This window comes from Sander vitreus, chromosome 19 (genome assembly GCF_031162955.1).
Source record: "Sander vitreus isolate 19-12246 chromosome 19, sanVit1, whole genome shotgun sequence".
In the NCBI taxonomy this organism is placed as follows: Eukaryota; Metazoa; Chordata; class Actinopteri; order Perciformes; family Percidae; genus Sander; species Sander vitreus.
In genome coordinates, this window is record NC_135873.1 from 9,067,403 (window position 1) to 9,089,933 (window position 22,531).

Genomic DNA, 22,531 nt, shown 5'->3' on the forward strand with positions numbered 1-22,531 from the left:
GGGGCTGGGTTTGCATGGACGCAAAAGTGACTGCATGTGTCCACGACAATGCATGCAAAACAAAAAGGCAGGGCATAATAGCGTTACGTTATATAGCGTTGCTGGTTCTTCTGTGGCCGAACAACCCCTTCACTCTACTGTACCTAATAGACGTTATGTTTAGGCTATTGTTCCATCTGCATTATGTGTTGCTTAATTAAAGTTACAGACTATAGCAACTTTGAGGCTGCAAATCTTTGTAATAAAATAAAAATACAGCATAGAAAAGTGAGAATTTAGTGTCCCATTTATAAATACCGTATTGACCCGAATATCATTTTTCCCTATGAATATATCTGAAAAAGTGAAGTCTTCCTTTATTCAGGGTCTAGACTTTTAAACACCAATATACATCACCACCAACAACAAGTGATGCCAAACAGCAATAACCAGGGGCTTACTGGCCATCGGGAAGTTTCCTGAACAGCCGGTCCATCAGGGGCCTAACCGGCAGGTGGTCATATTTCAATTTGGGCCGCTCCCGTGTTTTGTTAAATCTGATTGGCTCAGCCTGATCTTCGGCTGGGAAACTTACTTCCCTGAAGTTATGGTCACAGAGAAAACCAAAAATGTTGAAAAGAAAAAAAGGTGGTGAGGATGAAAAAGAAATGGGCGGCACTGAGAAGTTGAGGTCAAAAAGAAGTATAGTTAGAACAAGATGCGGTAAAATGGGCAAAATTACCTACTTTCCGTAGTGGAAAGGCCAAGGTTAATGCCACTGTCAGCGAGAGCACTGATGAGCCAGGACCAGGACCCAGCAGCAGAGACATGACAGGTGCACGTTTGGCAATAATGTGCATTAGATCAAAACATGTTTAAGAGGGAATAGTTAAGGCACTTATAACAATGACTTTCTAAACTCATTAATACAGGCCTAAACTTGTATATCTTATTTTGTTATAGTTGTATGTAAATACAGCATGGAAAGTATTAAAGTTTAATATTATAATCATTTAAGTTTATTATTATTACTATTTTGTTATTAGTCAAGTCCAGTGACTATATGCTGGGACACAGGGTGACGCCAGACATGATGGTGATGAGAAGGAAAATGATGAGGGGAGGAAGACAAGCAGGATGTAGGAGTACATACAGTGAAATGTACAAGTGCAGTGTGCAGGGCTGGATAGGCAATCATTTTATAAAATAGAAATAAAAACATATGGAAAGAGTATATAAAACAGAAATTAAGAAAAGATCCACTATTGCCTTTAAAGCTCTAGTGCGTAACTTTTTGATATTAGTCATTGCCAAATGAGTTGCTACAAAGCTAATTAAGACTATCAAGTCAAAACTATTTCTCAGAAGATGGTACACAATTGGTTTGAGTAAAGTGGTGAACTTTTTGAAGTCAATCGACTCAGAGTTGTGTAGACATCCCAGTATCAATTGATTTTGGTGTTCCTGCGTATTTACTAACCAGCAGCTATCGGGTCGCCGGTCAAAGCATGCCTGTAGTGTTCTGTCCTACGGTTGTCTCCCTCATGCTGCCTGGCCCTGTACCCATACATCCATGCCCTGTACCGTGGTTAGCTTCTGTTTCGGGGGAGGGGGTCTTTGTGTTCTCCTTTACCTTGTTATGGTAAGCTAGGTTAGCCTCCTTGTGCACGTTTCTCAAACTTGCATTCAAATTCATGAGATTTTTCCCTTTAATAAATTGTCCACATATTTTACCACTTTCCACTGCAAGGCACTTGCTTTTATCTGACAGTCATAATCAAATGGGACTCCGCCACTTTCTTCTGACTTTCGGTACCGCCATGATGCCAGGCGAGGGGCATGGACTATGTTGTGTTCAATTTGACATGGAATGTCAGAATTTTTGGGTTCCCAGTCAGAAACTTATGTCTATGGCATAGACTGTATAAAACAGGTTTATGGTCGGAAATGTCATCTCTGAAAGATATGTTATTTGCTCTATGAAAGACATTGACAAAGACGAAAACTAAAGGACATTTACTCCATTTTATTTTAGTTAGTTTTGCAAACAGACATTACAGTTTTAGTTATCGTTTTTTGTAATGCCTCGTTTTTATTTTTATTTCAGTTCACGACAATGTTTTTTCCCACCTAGTTTGTTATTTTGTTTGTTTTCGTTAACGATTATAACCTTGGTTGGAACGTCCGCTCCGCAATTGAACTTTTAATGCGAGGAAAGAGAAGCCAATTGCCTGTACAGTATGTGTGAAAAGAGCGAGAAATACGGTAGTTTCTTGTTGGTTGCATCTAGTGAAAATGTCAACTTGACATGCTCAAATGCAAATTGATTTTCTCTACGCAAGTGATGCATTGCAAATGTACGGTTGAAAGGTTTAAACCTGATAACTACGTCTTAATGGAGAGCATCTCAAACCAATGTGCCATTTTTAGTGTTTCGCTATACTCAGCCATAGAGATGTTTAATGAATGAATTAAAAACAATCATATTTCATAAGAATTATAAAATTATTTATGCCAGCTTGCTTGCATTTTCTTTATATCTCTACCATTCAAATTATACGGTTATGCGCTCCCATAGTGTTGTCCATACAAGTAGCCTATAGAGCGCAACAGTCCCTCAAAATAAAACCTGAAAATAACCGTTAACATATAACGACTGTTACATCAGCTGTAGACGGCTTTACCCAGTGTTAAGTTTGAGTTAACGTTATTTTAGACTGAATCAAGCGGTCAGATAGCGGTTAGCCGAATTAGCTGTTAGCTAAACTAACGTTAGCTTCCCGGCAAAGGCTAATGTCAGAAGCGTGGAACAGATCGTGATTCGTGCAGTGTCGTAAATCCTCGTGACGGATCGTGCAGGCAGCAGAGATCAGGTACTGACACCCCCCCTCCTCAACAGCATGAGTTCCACCAATCAGAGGCATCACTGTGGGATTGTTCAGGATTGTGGGTAATGAAGTACTTATCCAAGACATTGCGAATAAAAGACATTTATCTCAAAACAAGGGTAGTGCCCCATGATTTGTGGTGTCTATATGAGCATATACAATCGCTGAGTCATGTCGGCATGCTGGTTTTAAGTCTATCATTGACGGTTACGATTTTATGGCTTATACTCCAATTTGTCAATTGAGAAATTGCATTGGATTTTTACTTCTGCAACCCGCTGTGGGCGGGACTGTTGAGCTCTATATGCACGTCAATAAATATATGTAGTGTATACTGGAGATTTCACACATACTCCCTCCCCTTTCCTTTACACATTCAGTAAAAGACTTTTGTACCAATTTGTTTTTAGAATACTCATGATGATCTTCACTAAATTAAGTCAGTGCAGCTGTCATGATTAAAGAGGAACCCTTTGACCTTTGAACATGCAGTTTCTTTCATTTGCTTTTCTCTGTTAATTGTGTTACAACACTGCCACATCTCAGCTGTCGCTACCAGTTGAAGCGATTTGTCTGTGCTGCGAATCATGATAAATCATGATATGATGATAAATGCATGCAAACTGACAAATTGAAAACAGCTCAGTGTCAGACAGATCAAACAGCTGTAGATCCACTCTGGACTCTTATTCGATTAGAAAATAATTATGACTTCAGCTTATCCAAGTGTGAAAAACTGGACGTGTACTGTGAGTGTGTGTGATCAGAGTTCACTGAGAGCTTGACTAAAAATGACAATGTACATAACAGTAAATTTATCTGGATATTTAGATCTGCTCTGAAAAGCACATCAGCGGGTATCTCTGTGCACAGAAGAAAGCATGTCAGTAGGGAGAATATATTTTTTATTATAATGATAATTATTGTTATCACTGGCTGGTCTTCTATCCGATATTCAAGAGATTATGGAGGACAAAAACTTAAGTTGCTCGTCGCTTCAGCTTTGCACAAGAGGATGGACAGTCCATTAAATATATGGGGATTTCTTTTTTGTGTCCGATTATTATGAATTATTTCTAGGTTTGTGTACTTGCGATATCTACAGGTAACCTTTATTTTTAATACGCAGTAGGGAAGGACATTTTTCGTTCTCAGCTGAGGTGGACACATTAACGTTACCGCTGCGCTGTTTAGCATAGCACTTTACTTTGACAGAGCTTTCTGAACTGTGTGAAATAAATCAAACAAGAGGAGAGAATGCAGCACAACTGTAAATGACAGCAAAACGTAGTAGACTCACATTGAGCTGAAATGGAAACACTGTGCTGCAACATACTGTATGTTGTACGGTTCAAGCCAGTGCTTTTTCTGGGGTAATTCCTTTCACCAGCAGTATTGACAACATATAAAGCCACAGTGTCTTGAGAAGCTTGTTGTTTTATTGTTCTTTTAACTCACTTTACATTGTCTTTGCTACCTCTTTTTCCTCACAGCCACACTCATACGCTACTCTCAGCACTCGCTTTCCTTGAGAACCACACAGCCACTGACCACTTTTTTTGTAGCTTCATTATAGTCATATAGTCATTGTAGATATTTCGTGAAAGCACTAATAGTCAAGTCTATAATATTGTTGCAATATCGATTTAGGTATTCGGTAAAAAATCTTTGTGGTATTTGAGTTTCTCCATATTGGCCAGTCCTAATTCGCACCAAATTGAACAAAAACTATAAGAAATTGTGAAGATATTTATTGAAAGATATTTATCTTTTTGTTATGGAACTTCAAAGTTTGAATCGAGATAATTTGTAGACTGAAAGGCAGCTGCCAAACATCTACTTAACAGTGCATTCTCATCTGAGTAACAACATCCTACGTCACTGACAATATGCTCACTCCAGTGTTTGCCAATATGTGGCAGATCAGAAGCCATGTATAAAATAGCATAATGTACTCTAGGCAAACTGAACTGCCGATATTGCAGCGCACAAGTGCAAATACATGACTTATTTGATTCACTGGAATTTCCCTAAACCAAGGTCAAAACCAACTGACTACATAACCCAAGCAAAATAGAAGCTACAGCCATACAGCAAATAGCTTTAACTTATGACCCAATACCACATTCATTTCATTCACTAGATAAACAATAACACACGTGACGATCATTTACAGAGTCTGGACAAGGGCAGTCAATTGTTCAAAGCCAGTAAGAAGTCGACATAGTCTCAATCTCCAAGGACATATGGCCAATGAGTATATCTTAGTAGTGATGTATACTGTTCCTAGTGTGATACAAGTAGCCCAACACAGACAGTAGGTCCATCATTTTTATTTGAACTTAAAGCACTATGTCAAGTAACCCGAACCCAAGCCAGGGCTCTTAACTTTTTTCACCATCCTCCTGGAACCGTCCCAAAATACAACTTAAGGGGTCTTGAAATTAATGTGGACCACCCCGAATTAAATGGTTATTGTTTGTCTACATTATAATTAGAATAATTGAAAGTGGCCTTTAACAAATAAATCATGAAAATGATTATATGATCAATCATCAACCTTTATATTTAAATTCAAGCTTAACAACTTGAGTTTAATTCCCCCTTGCAGCTGTCGTGAGGTCAGGGTCTGGCTTTTTCTTTTTGGTGTTTGCTTACTTGATGTAACATTCAATTGCAGCAGTATCCCACCATGGGACACCATTGCACAACACTTTGCAGTCAATACTCACGGAGACTGGCGTCTGAATAAAAATGATGGACCTACTGTCTGTGTTGGGCTACTACTTTTTCAGTGCTGGGGTTAGCCATTTAGCCTACATGACAACGCATAAACGCAACACCGGCTCCTTCAGGTGCTAAATATTGATGTTACACCAACTCAGTGCTTCAGCTTACATTAAATGTCGGACTCGGGTTGATTTAGACAAAAAAGACAATGTCTGGACTCGGATGGGTTTTGGACAGAGATATGCTGCCCGAGCCGCACTCAGTTACCTGTTATGAAAAATGTTCAGCATATTTGCAGCACAAAGAGATGGTAGTAAACTAGTTACATTAGATGGACAGCTGCAGACTACAAGTGCTAATTGCATCAACACTCAAACCTCAAGGTAAAAACACAACTTTTACTTTGCAGTTTTGCCAGAAAATCTACTGTATCACCCTGTATATCAACATTGTGATAGAAAATCACAATGAAGGATTTTATCAATATCATCCCTCCTATACTCTAACCCTTACTCTACTCCAGACAGCACAAATATGAAAAAATCTAAACATGGTTTCACAGTTCAAGGGGTAAAACAATGCAATTAACTGAGTTCCATTGTTATGCCTTACAGACTAAAAACAACAGACATGACATGATCCAAAAAGATAATACTCTATTTAAAAGAAAGATTTGGTCAATACACAAGGGTTTTGCCTGATTGCATTAGTCCAAATATTTGATTTAGGCAATTACAACATTAATAATATTAATCATCCTTTATGTCAAATGAGAGTTTGCTCATCAGGTTTCCACTTCAACTGATTAAAGCAATACTAATTGAGGTCAGTACAGTCAACATCAAAACCATACACTGCAAGCATTCCATTCATGTAAGGATGGGGGCTTTAACATTGCAGGTCAACTTTATCTTACTGCTGCTCTTTCCATCTGTTATACATCTTAAATTATAACACTAGTTGGTGACTGCAAAATATACAAACTGGTAATTTTTTTTTTGCAGTTTTGTTAACATGGCAAAAAAGGGCACAAAGACAGACATTTTTTCAAATGATTTCAAAAACCCAAGTCATGTTCAGCCAAGTTTTTCATATGCCAAAAATCGAAATTCTAAGACACTAACAGACTCCCCACATGCATATAACAGGAGAAAAGCAGGCCACAAGAGAACATATTGTGTTAAAAGAAAATTACTTACTTCAATCTCCATTTCATATGTTTTACCTTTTATTCTAAGTACAAAGCACAAACATTGGCTATTGTCCCGCCTGAGATAGTGCCACAAGAAATATTTCATTAGATAAACACTTGGAAGAGAAAGCTTGGCAAGATGCATTTCCCCAAATTTCAGTCAGGCTTTCACTGTGTGCAGCCAGCAGCCATCTCTTAGTACAGTCATTTGAGTGCGGAACATCTCGTTTCCCTAGAGGCCTTGCCTCACAGTTTTCGTCAGAAACTATCCCCAGATAAAGACCACAAGGTCCTTTTTTTGTTTTCTCATCATTGCTAAGATAAACCCATCCACCTCCACAATTTTACCCCACTGAGCAGGCTGCCTTTTAGGACTCATTAAAGTGTAGTGCGTTTAGTTATTGGTACTCTCAGATCCCACAGCATTCTCACAAGGGGTAGAAAACCTCTGCAAGCAGTAGGGCTGAACGATTTTTGAAAATAACCCAATTTGCGTTTTTTTTTCAAAAATATTGCGATTCAATATGCGATTATTTTTTAAGCTCTTTGTCTTCTGTATTATTCAACAAAGACAAGCAATAAATCATTGGATAGTATGAACAATACAAGATTAGATATATTAAACAAACTGTTCTTTCCTGGGGGCCAGGCCTGTATGTGATGATGAAATTACGTGATGCATGAATTTATATGAATGACATCTATTATTTAACTACTTCAGTCACAGTAGTATATTGAGCACTGACCAAGCCTGGTGTAAACATTCATATGAAAGTCAGAAACAAATCACAAACTAAAGGGCAGAATGCAGAAATATAAAAACAAATGTGGCTTTACCACACTTAGTATTTACATTTAATTATAATTTACTGTAATAAACATATGTAAACATGTGGATTGCACGTCTTTGAACTTTACTAGACAGTTAAGTAAAAATATAGTATATACAACGGTGTTTTTTTTTTTTTTACAGCGCACACAGAGGAGCTGCCTCCAGCCCCTCCCTCCCCTCATGAAGTTGCGTGCCGCGTGCATGACAGCGTCAACATTACACTCACACTCAGAGAGGCTATCGTTACGTTAGTAGTAGCATGCAGCTTTTGGTCTTGCCGTGGGATTAACTGTACTAATAAAACCGTTGAAACAACGCAGCCACGCTGCTGTGAAAGCTCCCCCAACGTCATTTATCAGATTCTGGTTGTTACCCCTCCCCGTGGCAATCTCCTCCACTCCATATCTTTATAACGGAGCTAGCTAACTGGAGCTAACCACTAATCAGCGCTAATCGTTGTTAACCGAGCCTTCAGTTCTCCGTGCCTGTATCCATTAACTGCATGTATGGACTCGAGCCCGAATAAAACTCTTAATTTTATTAAAGGGCTGTAAAAGTTTTAAACTACAACTCAGAGTTGTTTGAATGACAGAAATCTGCTCACGGCGTAGTGTTAGCGTGCTAAGTTGCTGCTTTCTCTGCGGGTGCAGACTGATTTGCTCTTGCGAGTCACGTGACCAAATCGCAGCCTTTGCGATTAGGAAATTGCGTCTTAAAATATCGCGAGCCCTAGCAAGCAGCGTTACTATGAAGAGAATACAGAGATTCCCAATTTAAATACAGTGAACAATTTTGACTTCACACTCAAGCTGAAGTTAACTATATTGTCACGAACTGACAATATGCAAAAACCATAAGGTGCTTTCCAAACTAACAACAAAGCTTTGTCATTCCTTTACATGCAAGTGGTTTATTCAAATACTAAACGACAGTTCCTATACTCCGTTTTGTGGCTTAGCCATGTATCATGCTTCAACCTCTGAAGCTGGAGGTGCTGGCCCTGTTTAGCAGATCACTGATTGCGCTAATTAATTACATGGAAAAGTCACTGAGTGGGTGTTTAGAAGCAATATTTCACAGCTGATCAAACTCTTGACTGAAGTACAGCTGGAACAGGTATGGAGTCAATCACAACCTGCTAACATGATGTGCCTGTATCCTGTTCAGCTACTATAAGTAGGACAAATTAAGCAACATGATGTCACAATGGGTTCTGAGAAATTGTGACAAGTATTATTCACAATTTTGTGTTTTATAGACTAAACGATTAATTGCTTAATTATAAAAATAAGAGTCATTGATAATAAAAATTGTTAGTTGCAGCCCGATTCCTGTTCACTTGTAAAACTCCTGATGCACTACTACCTGAGGATAGACGTTTATGACAACTATAACCTGCAACCAAGAATACCAAGTCTTTTAGCTCTAAAGTAAATCAATCTAAATGATGTATTTAAGTCCCAACTGCCACTTGAGGATATAGCTTCAATTAACAGCAGCTTCAGTAAAGGCCATCAAGCAATCTAGTCTAGCTAACATTTGTGACTGCCATACCTGCAAGTATTGATTTTTTAAAATAATTTCCTTTGATTGATTTGGGCGATAAGGGGAGGCAGCAACAACGTTAAATACACTAAACTCTATTGTTAGTATGTCTTATACACAACAGGAATCCACATCTGTCAGCCTGAACAATGAGTGTTTATTTTTTCTTTCTAGTCACAGATTCATACTTTTAATGCATTGCCAGCAATGTGGCATACAATGGTTTTATTTGATTACACATTGGTTAAAAATGCTTTGGCATCCGTTTTCTTCATCTGTCAATTTCAGTGATTATATAAAACAATATACCATATAGTCAATTTCTTTAAGAGCTTTTATGGGATCAAAACTAGACACTAGATAAAACTATTTTTTGACAAACACTAGATTGATGAGGGGGAATGCAGTAGGACTTTTGTCATACATAAACAATTGGGCAATTCGGTCCCTTTACAGATCTGAGTAACTGTAGAACTTCTTGAACTTGAAGCCAACAGTGAATCAGCATGTACTGATGTGACACTGAGCACTTAAAGTGAGGAGGCACGAATCTCTGCTACTAGCTCCTCAGAGGATTAAATTGACCAAGTACGCGTGACAAGCTGCAGAGTGAAGAACTCCAGAGTGCACACACTGACATGCACAGCCTGTCCTTGAAAACTAAAAGCCCACAAGTAACAGTTCAAAATATCCCATCTGAAAACATAGATGTGACCAGTCTACCCACACACTGAAGTGTGCGAAGGCAAATGCCGCAACATACAATCCTGTTAAATGATCCAGACGCTTGCACCTTGATAAGAAAAACAAGGTGTAGTGTGACGGTAATACTGTGGAACAAAAACTGTACTACAATTGACTATGGTGAAGTAATGCTTAGGTGTAAGCATTCCTTTTTTTAATGTAGCTGTCCCTGGTGTGCAGTGAAAGCTTTACTACTTTGATTTGAATTGCACCTGGTCAGCTGAATTCTGTAGCCAATTTTGAATCATCTTAATTATGGAGGACAAGGGAACATGGTTGAGCATGTAAATTACATCACTTGATGCAGGACGACTCCTGTCAGACGTTGCTACCAGGCCACACCTCAAAACTCTGCTTAGTGTTACAATGTATCTTTGCTCTAGAGGTCGACCGATATGGGTTTTCTCTGGCCGATGTCGATCTTTAGAAATCAGGGTCAGCCGATAAGTGCTGCCGATTTATTTTGGCCGATATGGGCTTGTTTTTAAACCTCTATTTGAAAGATAAAATGTAACACTAATATACACAGAATTTCTCAACAAAAACATTTATTGAACACTTCACCAATCTACACATGTATACTTCAATTAAAAATGTATAATGTAAAAACATACTGTATATTGTATAAATAATGTATGAAAAATATATTAAATAAACGAAACAGGTAAGAAAATAAACTCAAACTTTTCAATAAAAAAAATAAAGTTTAGTGCACTTAGCAGCATTTATTAAACTTCTGAGAATATAAATCTGCAAGCTCCACAGAAAGTGACCTGTTATTATTAATCTCAACACTATTTCCTCCTAACTCCTGTTGAATCACATCAGACTAGGGCTCTCTAAAGTCAGTTCTTGTTCACCTTGTTTGTTAGATCATTGTTCATTTGTTGAAGTGTTTTATCTGTGTTTTGGGGATCCTACTGTTACATGTCCCGTTGCACTCATTAGGATCTTATCTGAGCAGATTTCTGTCATTCAAACAACTCTTGGTTGTAATTTAAAACTTGTCCAGCCAATTTAATAAAATTAAGGGTTTTATTCGTGCTCGAGTCCATAGATGCAGTTAATGGATACAGGCATGGGGAACTGAAGACTCTGTTAGCAACGGTTAACTCTGTTAGCAACGATTAACTCCGTTAGCGGTTAGCTGTGGTTAGCTCCGTTATAGGAGTGGATGAGACTGCCACGGACAGGGGTAACAACCAGACTCTGAGAAATGACATTCGGGGAGCTTCCACAGCGGTGTGGCTGCAGTGTTTTGTACGGTTTTATTAGTACAGTTAATCCCAAGGCAAGAACACCAGCAATATGCTACTACTAACAAGAGCGTCTGAGCCTGAAGTGACTGTGCGAGACACACGGCGCAAGACTTCACGAGGGGAGGGGCTGGAGGCAGCTGGTCTGGGTGCGCTGTAAAAAAATGTCGCCTATTCATGTTTTTAACGTACCGATTTCTCTGCCTCCGCCATGTGTTTCAGAACAACGTTACGGGTCTCTCCGGTCTCTCTCCGTATTTTAACCCGGTCTCACGGCAGTTTGTGTAAATGTCACGTTATTTTTAATCTATTGATGTGTTTTCATGGGGACGTTTTTCTCGTGGTGGCCAGCACGAAATACCCTACGGGGAAAGGACGCCTCACACGCCAGGAGACGGCTGAAAAGGACTCCTCATATGCTGGGAGGCCGCCACGTGGCGGCCGCTGGGGACGCGACTACGGGGCTGGGCTGCATATTTCCTCTACCCCCGCTCTGCTCTTTTTTTCTTTTCTTTCGCGCTGCTCCACTCAATTATTTTTTTTATTTATCTCCGCGACTGAGTGATATATTGATACAACGAATCGATAATGAAATTCGTTGCCAACTTTTTTAATAATCAAATTTCATCGATTTGTTGTTGCAGCCCTAACTTAGATGCTACTTAATATCAAATAATCAATGCCAAATGTATTGATTCTGACAATTTAGGGTAAGTACATTTTCAGATGCTGGCCTTATTGCTATAATATTAATAGGTGCACGGGCCATATATTATTTAAAAAAAGTTGACAGTGTGATGCTAAACCTGGGCGTAATATTAGATGCTGATGCCAGTGCTACAGAATTACCCACCATGATAGCTGGAAAAGCAAGATAAACCATACACAAATGACAACACTTTAAGTCAGAGTGGTTAAAACTAATAAGAAAGTGACATTTGGGATCATTTGGCACTGGGTTCATCGTGGAGGTTGTGACATTTCAGTCTGTTAAGTGCCTCAGCTATTTACTGGAGGTCTTAGACTATTAACCTTACTTAGACTTTGTCAAAACACTAAAATGAGGGTTTAGACATTACAATGCAGTTACTTTGAGCTCCAATCCAATAATTTAAAATTAAAAAGCAATGTCTGGAATGTTTAGCCACCACAATGTTTATTTAACTACCTCTGCTTCTTACCATCATAGGCCTACACACCAATACAGCCAAACAAACACATCAACACTCACCACATAACACCTATACAGAGCATGAGATGTGGTTATCTATAAAAGCTGCTGTAATGCAGTGACACTGCATTGCTGGCCTCCGGTAATAACCCACACACATGCAGAGGGAGGGGCACCCTGTGGCCAACAGACAATGAGGACCAAATAAAAACAGTCCTGTGCAGCATCCACAGAGCCAAGACTAGATGCTCTGCAAAGGGGAGTAGAGGGAGAGGCCATGAAGAGAAAAAAGGGGGATGGGATGGACATTTAAGAAGGACAAAGGGGACAAAACTGCTTCTTTTTGCTAAAGACACCCACTGTATACTAGAGCTGTCAATCTTCCTCTATACCATTCAAATTGCATTTGCTCAAATATTTGTATATTTAATGCTCAAATGCAGTCTGTTATTAATATTTACTACACTACTCAGGCTTATGCATCGTCAATGCCACTATCAGCATGAGTTGTTGTAACACGTTCTGTCCACTAGAGGGACTTCCAACATCAGCCTGGCCTTGAAGGGGATCTACATCATGGCGCATTGCATTTCTTGCACGCCCCTTTTACATTCACTTTCCACCACGAGCACACAGCGACCAATACAAATCAACAGAAAACTCTATAATTAAACATTAACAAGTGCATTGAAGCAGCTCTGTTGTAAAGGCTAACATGCTCGGTTAGCACAATGACATTTTAGAAAGCACAGCTGAAACGATTTGTCATAACGTAAGTAACAATAGTGTTAGCCACCATGCTGACGGCATTGATAACTAAGCCAAACGGTGCCGTCACTACTATTTTAGTTATTTATAAGCAACCTGTTTCTTGCAGATTGTCACGTTACTGTGAATACAGCTATTAGAAGGTAATATATGAAGTTGAAGCGAACTCTTACAGCTGTAGGGCAGCTAACAACCTTTAGCTGTCTCCATGAAGCTCCCAGCTAAGCTCCTATAACTCTCTGTGCAGTTAGGAAACAAGAACGAGCTAACAAATGATAATAAGCATTTTGGCTTGGTGGATGTCAATTTTAAAGTCTTGTTAAAACTATTTCCCATCCTCCTTTCGATTTCCAGCCGCAGCCCGTCACTCCCACTGTAACGTTACTAACATTACTCGGTACGCAACGTTAGCTCCGTGATCTAAGACCTCTTAATGTCTTGTGTTTCTCACTCCCACTAACTTATTGTTCATCAGACGTGACATTATAAAAGCATTTTGTTTTCACACGCGGGTAGGCCAAGGCGAGAAGAGGGAGATTCGCTAACGTTAGCCAAAACATTTCTTAAAAAAAAAAAAAAAAAATACACATTTGAATAGTAATTTCAGCATTCGAATGTTATGATTTTTTACTTTTCAAATTATATTCAACTTCGGAATTCGTTCCAACAGCCCTACTGTATACTAACCCAGTTTTGATAGCAGCACACATTTCTGTACAAAGCACAGTGATGTGGCCTTTGGAAGTTCACTCACTGTCCTGCATTTTAGTCACTCTGTCAGCAGCCTTTATTTAGAAAGGAAAACGTGGGGGCTCAATAATACATAAAGACAACCGCTCTTATCTCTTGTCACTCTCAGTAGCACAGAGGCTGCTGAAATTGTGGAAGTTGCATGGAAACTGAAGAGGAAAAAGGCCTAAAAACAGCATAAATGTATGAAATAAAAAACTTGGGCATCTCTGAGTACTACCTATACTAAAGCTGGACTTGTGATGAGATCTGCAATGACCCTTAATTTGAATTAAGATCTCCTGTGCGCTCGACAATACGCATATTATAGCAAAATTGCACAATATCACTAAGTAATTGTGCTCTTAAACCCACAAACACCCAAATAAAATGGAACCCAATTTAGGCAACTTCTTATAAAAATTGTTTTTGTATTTTTTTTGCATACAAAGAATTGTAATTTTATTACTTAAGTTACATAGTTAATTTGTTCAGGTGATTGGAGAAAAAAGCAGCACTGTCAACATTTTCGTTTGCTGGGCAGTCCCCTTATGCCCACAGGACCACAGATATCCTGTGTGTTGGCAACCTTGTGGTAAATTAACTGGTCAGGCTCTTAGCTGCTGGCTCCACAATATGTAATCTTTTCATGACCTACCAACTGAAGATTAGGCTACTCACTGCAGACTGCGAACTATAACTCAGATGCCTGTGTCTTCAGCACATTCACCTGCTCAATATTCAAGACCAGATACTACAATCATAAGCACAGAAAACGCAAAGTAGAAAGAATACACCTTTGTTTATACCATAGATTACAGTCAAAGACTTTTCCTCAAGCCCTTGAGCACAAAAACTACAATGAACAATACCCTGTTTCTTTGCCTGGAGTTGAATAAACCCCAAAAACATCCTTATTGACTATTTACAAGTGGACATATGAGTAACAGTCTCAATCACCATATCAGGTAGTTAATTATGATTACTGTCATTAATGTCAAACATCATAGCAAAATACGATTCCATGTACTGAATGAAAAACCCTTGGGATACACTGTCACAATAATGGCCATTATGTGTACAAATTGTGAATATATTCACAGCTAAATAAATATTCTGCTAATGTAGTTTCAATTCAGGAATTGATGAAGCGATTTCTGCAGTAGCCTACTGAAAATGATTACCAACAGCAGTGGCATAATAGTACTAAAAAAAAGTACACCTGCTACATTGCTCAATAAATGCATGCTACCTTAATATATGGTCCGAATTAATCCCATTGCATGTTAAAAACGTAAACTGTGACGATTGAAACCAACTAAGGTAAGGGGTTTCTAATTAGGCGAACTACAACGTAAGGTGGATCAAGGGGGAGAGTTAACATTTGCCTTGCTTAATTGATTAATCTGTGACACCTGTGCTACTGCGGGTAACAAGATCAACCGAGACTGAAACTGGGTTCATGCTAAATCCAAATTAATGAGTAAATAATCCCAAACCAACGTTGCCTATAGCAAACGCTAAATGGCCAAAATTTGTTTTGTTTATTGCATTTAATCGTAACTTTGTGATACTACACCTCCATGCTAGTCTTTAAGGTAAAACCAGCATGCGATGTGGTTTAGTCAAACGCGGTTCGGACAATTTGCCAAAAGCAAGCTTTTATTAACACAGCCAGTAGAGAATCAAGACTGCGGCGTTTATGAAACTCAGTTTTTGGTGCACAATTCTCAGTACATGGTGGCTTGCATGCTAGCTAGCACCGAAATGTGGGTCTGCGCTTGCTAGTACATAGATTATACATGTGGTTATCTTAACGTTGGATAATGCTGGCCGTTATGTCACATTAAAACACGAATATTTCCTATGAAGTTCTGCCAACATGTCCGACTTGTTGGCGTGCTTGCCAGCATCTGTAGGACCTTGCTAGCTACCGTAACTCGTTAGATGCCCTTTTTCTATGTACATTTCCGGCACAGTTGAGTTTGCCAGCTCATATTTTTACACTATTCCTTTGTGGTGTCTTACCTTGAGGTGTTAAATCGGCGTCACGCGTATTTATTAATGAGAAGTCTGCAGACATCAAACTTTTGGTATCAGTCTTTGCGCAGTGGAAAAGGGGGTGGTGGCGGGAACACGTCCGCCCTAAGTAAACTACTCAGACCCTCAGCCAATCAGCGAAGACCCCGTCTCTACCCAGGAAATACACTATCAAGTAATTGATTTGCTGCAGGTGTACTTTTGCTTCATGCTACCTAACTAGCATGAGTGTCATTTCGAGCAAAATGTCAATGCAAAGAAAAAAACACAATAAAAATGCTGGAGCAGTGGCCCTAAACCAGGGTCCCTGGGGTATTCAGGGGAAACAAGCCAAATTATAGATTAGAGTTTAATTTAATTAACTACAATTAGGCTGCATCAGGAAATTATAAGCATTGCTGTTTCTATTTCAGATGTAACTGGCTCCACTGTTACCTTTGCTTCTACAAGACAGACATATGTATTTTTCATTAATATAGGTATAAAAAGCAAAACCTAATCAAATGGGAATGCTGATACTAAGTGGCCTCTGGCATGAAAAAGATTAACTAAACCCAGTGTGTGATTTATTTTAGTAGGCTATAGGAACTGTAGGCTTGTCTACATTTTACAATTAAGACCTGCGTGGGAATTAAAAAATCCCATTCAAAATAATTATGCCTATGACAGCAGAATTTAGAACGAATCATCAAGCAACTCCAAGTAGTGCAACACACAGGCTGCACTTAACCTATATAGCATTACTTATTTTAAGAGTTACACTGAAGTTACAACTCAGTCCTTATATAATATGCTATTTTACATTTAAATCGAAGAAGCGGTCCTTACAATAACCTATCATTTAATTTAAATCACATTTGTATTTGGCCATGTTTCTAAATCCATATCCTTAATAAAATGCAAGTTCTGACATTGATGAAAGAGCTCAGATTAAAAATGAAATAGGCTACATGTGATTAGTTTGTTTACTGCAGCCATTATTTCAATTACTAATGTGCAGTGTTAGTCCAATATTTCCAACATTATAACGTTTTTACTTTAAATGCGGTAACATAACTCACTACTATGCGGATCCCACGTTTCAGCACTCTACCAAGGCCTACATTTCTACACACTAGATCAATACATGCGTCCATGTCTGAATCTTGGAAGATTTTGAAATGACCACATGTGCAGAGATAGCCTACTTGTCCTGTCGTGTACGTCTATGATATGCCAAGGCACCGTAATTCAGAGTTAAAAAAAAAAATCAGCCGTCAATAAAAACATGAATGCATCACGGTCACTTACCTATCGCGTTTGCATGCAATAAGGCAGCCTTAGAGCAGTGAATGCATGATCTGCTCTACACACTGTCTTCAAAGAATTGACACAGGATAAAATATCGAATAGAAATGTTTCAGGTGAATGAGCAAATGTGTAAAAATATCTTACCGTTTCTATAAATGAAAGTTATGGACGTCCTTAGGCAAACAATCTCTGAATGAAACACCTGGCCAATAGCTTGTAAAATGATGATTCCGCTCTCTTAGTTCAAACTTGGAAACATAAAAGCCAACACAAACAAGATAAAATGAGGAAATGAAATGTTTATTAAATCAAAACACAGAAATGATTTCCTTTCAGAAAATGCATGAAAGAAAAGGAAAAAGAACAGAAGAAATAAAAGGAATCAAATAATTAAAAAAGCCGGCTTCTGCCTGTCTCGCTCTTTACAGGTGCGCCGCACAAATACGCGACATCACTGACTGGAAACTAATGCTAGGAGGAGGTTGTCTTTAAAAGGAAGATAGTCCTGCCGGCAAATATATAGAGCCGTATCACAGCATGCCTATACCTCTCCGCTCTCTCCGTTTCATCCATTCAACCTACATATGAACACGCATTTGACGCGGAAGTATACCCAGAGTAGCTCCATCCACCGCTTATGCACACAGAAGCTCTCCAATACGATTGGCTCTAACGCGGTCCTCGTTGGGCTCAACAGTCTTTCCCAATCACAAGATGCCATTCGTCCTCGCCCCAGTCACTCAATACTATCAAGCATTTTTCCTAAATATGGCATTTGAAGTCAAACATCGCCTTGCCGAGACACGCACAGTGCAGCAGGCGGGAATAACACCGTGGCTTGAGAGTAGGCTATTCCGGTTTTTTTTCTTGTCACAAATGTATTTCACCCCACATCACCACACTGTCACCGTCATCCAAGAAAAGGAAAACAACTGATCCTATTTAGGTTATTCATTTTAAAGGGTTAGGAATCTCTCGTTGTTTAACTGGATGTTTTATTCGACTTCAGCCCTTACATGAGACATTAAAACAACTCCGAAACATTCTCCTATTAGGCCAACCGTGATCGTCATCACCCGTGTTTTTCTTTTTTCTTCTTTTTTTTTTTTTGCTTTATCATGCACCTCAATGTCTGCGCCATTTCAGCACTCTCATATCATTTGTCAGGACGTGCTATCTGAAAAACAACGTCTGGTTTTGCAAACCCGTTTGTATCGGTGCAGGAAGCAAATCCCCTGCATTCAGCAGCTTCCAGCACCAAGGACAGCGCAGTTCTCCAGTACAGTAGCTGTGGAGCATCCTACACGCTTCCCACTGTCTGCCTCAGACACTTACAGTCAATGGTCAGCCATAGACCTATAGGCTAGAAACAAATGTGGGCGTTCATCTGGGCTCTCCTTGACACATTTTGAACAACAGAAAACGCTTTATTTAAGCATATTTTTAAGTAATATCACAGCAGGAGCTTATCCCATGCACATCTTTTGTCGACTTTCAGAGGGTGGAGCAACAGTTAGGCTCACATGGATACAAGTGAAAAGGGAGATCGATGCTTTCAAACATATATAATCCAGTACAGTAGCAGTGGCAAAAGGCATAAGCTCACTGCAGAAAACCTTTAACACAATTGGACATGCACCCAACCATGAAGAGTATATATATATATATATATATATATATATATATATATATATATATATATATATATATATATATATATATATATATATATATATATACACACACAATTACTTTATAAAATGCTATAAGGATAACAAGCTCTTGATGTGTACTTTATCAAGTGCTACTTGTCTGTAAAGATTCTCATCACTTCCAGGTGGAAGGACGAGTCTTTGACTTTGTACTTCAAGTAAGTGATTTGGCAACAGATGTTAAATTGAAAATAAAAACTATTAAGTACTTGGGAATGCAGATTATTCTATTTGTGACATTTTCAAATAGTTTGATTATGAAGTCATGGCATAGATGGTGTCTGCCATGCATCAAATCCTGTAAGTAATAAATGATATAGCAGAGGAATTGCCAAAATAGTGCACTATTAATATGAGTATGTAATCCATAAGGATATAAAGCAGGTGCTAATGACAATCCACATTATCAGAATCAAAGAGTTTCCTGCTTAATGCTGGGGTGTTCAGCTCCACTTAAAAATCAGAGGTTCATTAGGTCCCTTTTCTTTTTGCTCAGACTACTTGAAATTTGCATGACAAAAATCAAAGATTTTTGGGTGAAAAAACCCCCATCAAAATCAATCTTCTATACGGTATTTCTGGGCTCTACATCTTGAAGACAGCACATGTCTTGCTGCTCTTGTTTCTGGCTTTGGGGAAGTTATTCATGCCCACAAATAGCAATTAGATCATTAGCATTTAGATAGCATATAGGGATTCTTAAAATGAAAGGGAACATGGAACTATTGCCCCTATTTTTAATGGTGATTTGTGAAAGTGTGTCTCAAAAGAATGTCAGGAAGACTTACTGGGTAGGCAGATTGTATTTTAAAGATCAAACAAAAGGAAGGGTCAATATATCAGGATCATTTTGTAATTCTGTGTGACTTGTTTCCAGGAATAGAATTGGACAGGAAAAATATGGAGGCAGCAAATTAATACCTAATAAAGGGTCAATTGAACAAACTGACAAATCAACTCTTTCACGTCAGGTACTGATGGGCCTCTTCCTAAAGTCTGACTTACATTAAGCTAAATCCCCAGAGACATACAGTCTTGCAGTCAATAATTTTGGCTTGGGGTTGAACAAATACAAAAACTCTCTAAACACTGGCATATTAAATATTCTGCTACTCGGGAGAATTCTCTGTGTGGCAGCCAAGGCAACAATCATTAGAGCACCTTACCAGACTCCTGTAGCTTTGGTCCAGCACCATCTTCCTGTCAGGCCCTCACAGCATGCTCCTGGCTAGCTACACCACACCCAGGGAGCTGTAAAAAAACAACCATCTTGAATCCACCAAGTAGACAAAGAAGCACAGTGCAGTGTGGGGGAATGGACATATTTGACTTTGCTATAGTTCCATGCCAAAGCACCGTCTGAGTGGTCAAATAAAGGATTAATTAGTGTAGAAAAATAATTTGTGACTTTAGGTAACAATTAGAATGCATCGCACAAGAGTGATTTAGCAGGTTCAGTGGGCTTAAATACTGTTTACAGTGATTAAGAAATTACATTTCACTGCCTTCTTCTTCCTTTGCCTGTGAATTTGACAATTGTATGTTAGCACATTGCTACACTCCCCTATGGATAAAGTATTCAACCAGCAGTTTTTTAGCTCGTATGCATTAGTTTATTTTTTTCCCATACAGTCCGACCAACAGCAGCAATGGTCCTTAGTAAAGCAGCAGCCTTTGCTTAGTAAGTTTAACCCCATCTGTCCCAGTGGAACGTTGTGTGACTGTTCTGTAATGTAATGAGCGATCATATCTGACACCTTCACAATTCTAATGCATAAAGTAGCCATTTTTTCAAGGCAAACCTAAATTACACATGGATATATAATCCATTTAAATCCTGCAACTACTCACTTTAAATGCATCTTCAATTTCAATAGTTATTCTGAAAAAGGAAATGTGCTATACATGCATATTCTAAGCTAATACATGTTTCCTGACCACACCCATTATGGACTGCACAAGGAGTGTAGCCTTAAACTAATCACATTATCACACTGTTACATTATTAAAAAGACAACCTTAAGTTATAATAATTACTTACAGTTGTATAAATAAATGAAATCCTACTCAAAGCAAGAATTATGTAAATACAGAATGATCTACCGACAATAATTCAAGGGAATTTGAGTTACAGGAAACTAATATTCATCTGGGAGTTACAATTATGTCATGCTGTATAGTGCTTACTGGCCATGGGCTAAAAGGTGGCAAACAGGTTCATCAGGGGACTCTTTACTGTAAAGCAATATAACTCTTAGGGAGAGAAAGCCTTAGCATCCAAACCTGACTGCGGATCAGATAGCCGTCTATATTTCAGGGTCACAAATATGAACAACTGTGTAATATGTACACCTCCTTGGAGGGATTGTAGGTCAATGCTGGGGTCGTTAACCTAATCCATCTCTGTAATGTGTAGAGCCAAGGTCTCAAACCATTTGGACAGTCGGGATCGGGAGCTTTTTTTTCTTTTCTTTTCTTGCTCCAGTTCAATAATTAGGCGCTGACTCCTCACAGTAGGGGGCGCTCTTTTCTGCCTGAGTGACTCATGCAGTAAATCACAAAATATCCCAGACGTGTGTAATCTGGCATGCAAGGGGTAAGGTAATGGAGGACATCCAGCAAGAAGAAGAACAAAAAGTAACGTTCAGTGGTGAAAGCTGCATGTACTCAAATACTACTAAGTACATTTTGAGGTACTGAACACTTTACTTGAGTATTTCCTTTATATGCACCATTATACTTCTACTAATTTCAGAAGGAAATACAGTAGATCACAGATTTAATTGAGGATTTTTGTTTTTAGTGGAGTAGTTTTTTAAAATTGTGGTACTGTTAATTTTACTTATCTAAAAGATCAAGATATTTATCCACCACTGCACACTTTAAAGGAAAATGCACGTAAGTGATGAATGAAAATGAATGACTACAACCCCCCCCCCCCCCCAAAAAATACATAATACAAATACATGTCTTCTGGTACTGACCTGGCACAAGTCATAAACTATTCCCACCTTCATCCCCTCTCCATTTGGATCCTCTCATCTCCTCTCTGCTCATTGATAATCTGTATGACTGATCTATTGGGTCCCACCTGCTATTAAATGTCAAGGGTGAGTGCCCTTGACTTGCACGCCTTCCCTGCACACTTACTGGCAATCTGCGAGGCTGACAGGCCAGCATTTTATCAGACATGGGTGTTATATATGTATATAATAGATTCTAGCAAAGGGACTAAGATGTCAATAGTGGTTCCTTTGAGACATTTTCGCTCCTTGTGCTGTGGCCTCCTTAGTGACAATGCGCTCAGTGTTGCATGGAGGTGATTATTAATGCTCCCTGCTGCGACTGGACAAATATATGTCGAAATGAGTGCCAAATGCTGCAAAAGAGGGTAATAAGCAAAACTATTGCAAAATATGTCTTTGAATGCCTTTTTTTCTTTTAGCCCAAAGATTGCGATGAGCCGACAGAAGTGTAGAGGCAGGGAGTCTCTTGCAGGACAAACTACAACTTTGCTACATTAATTCTTAGCTTCCAGCTCTATTTTATTTATATTAAAATGTAAGGACCATTCAACCCTTGTTAAAAACTCACATGTTGCATTCCTGGCTTTTAGTACATTTTATTATACATAATATGAACCAACTTATGCATA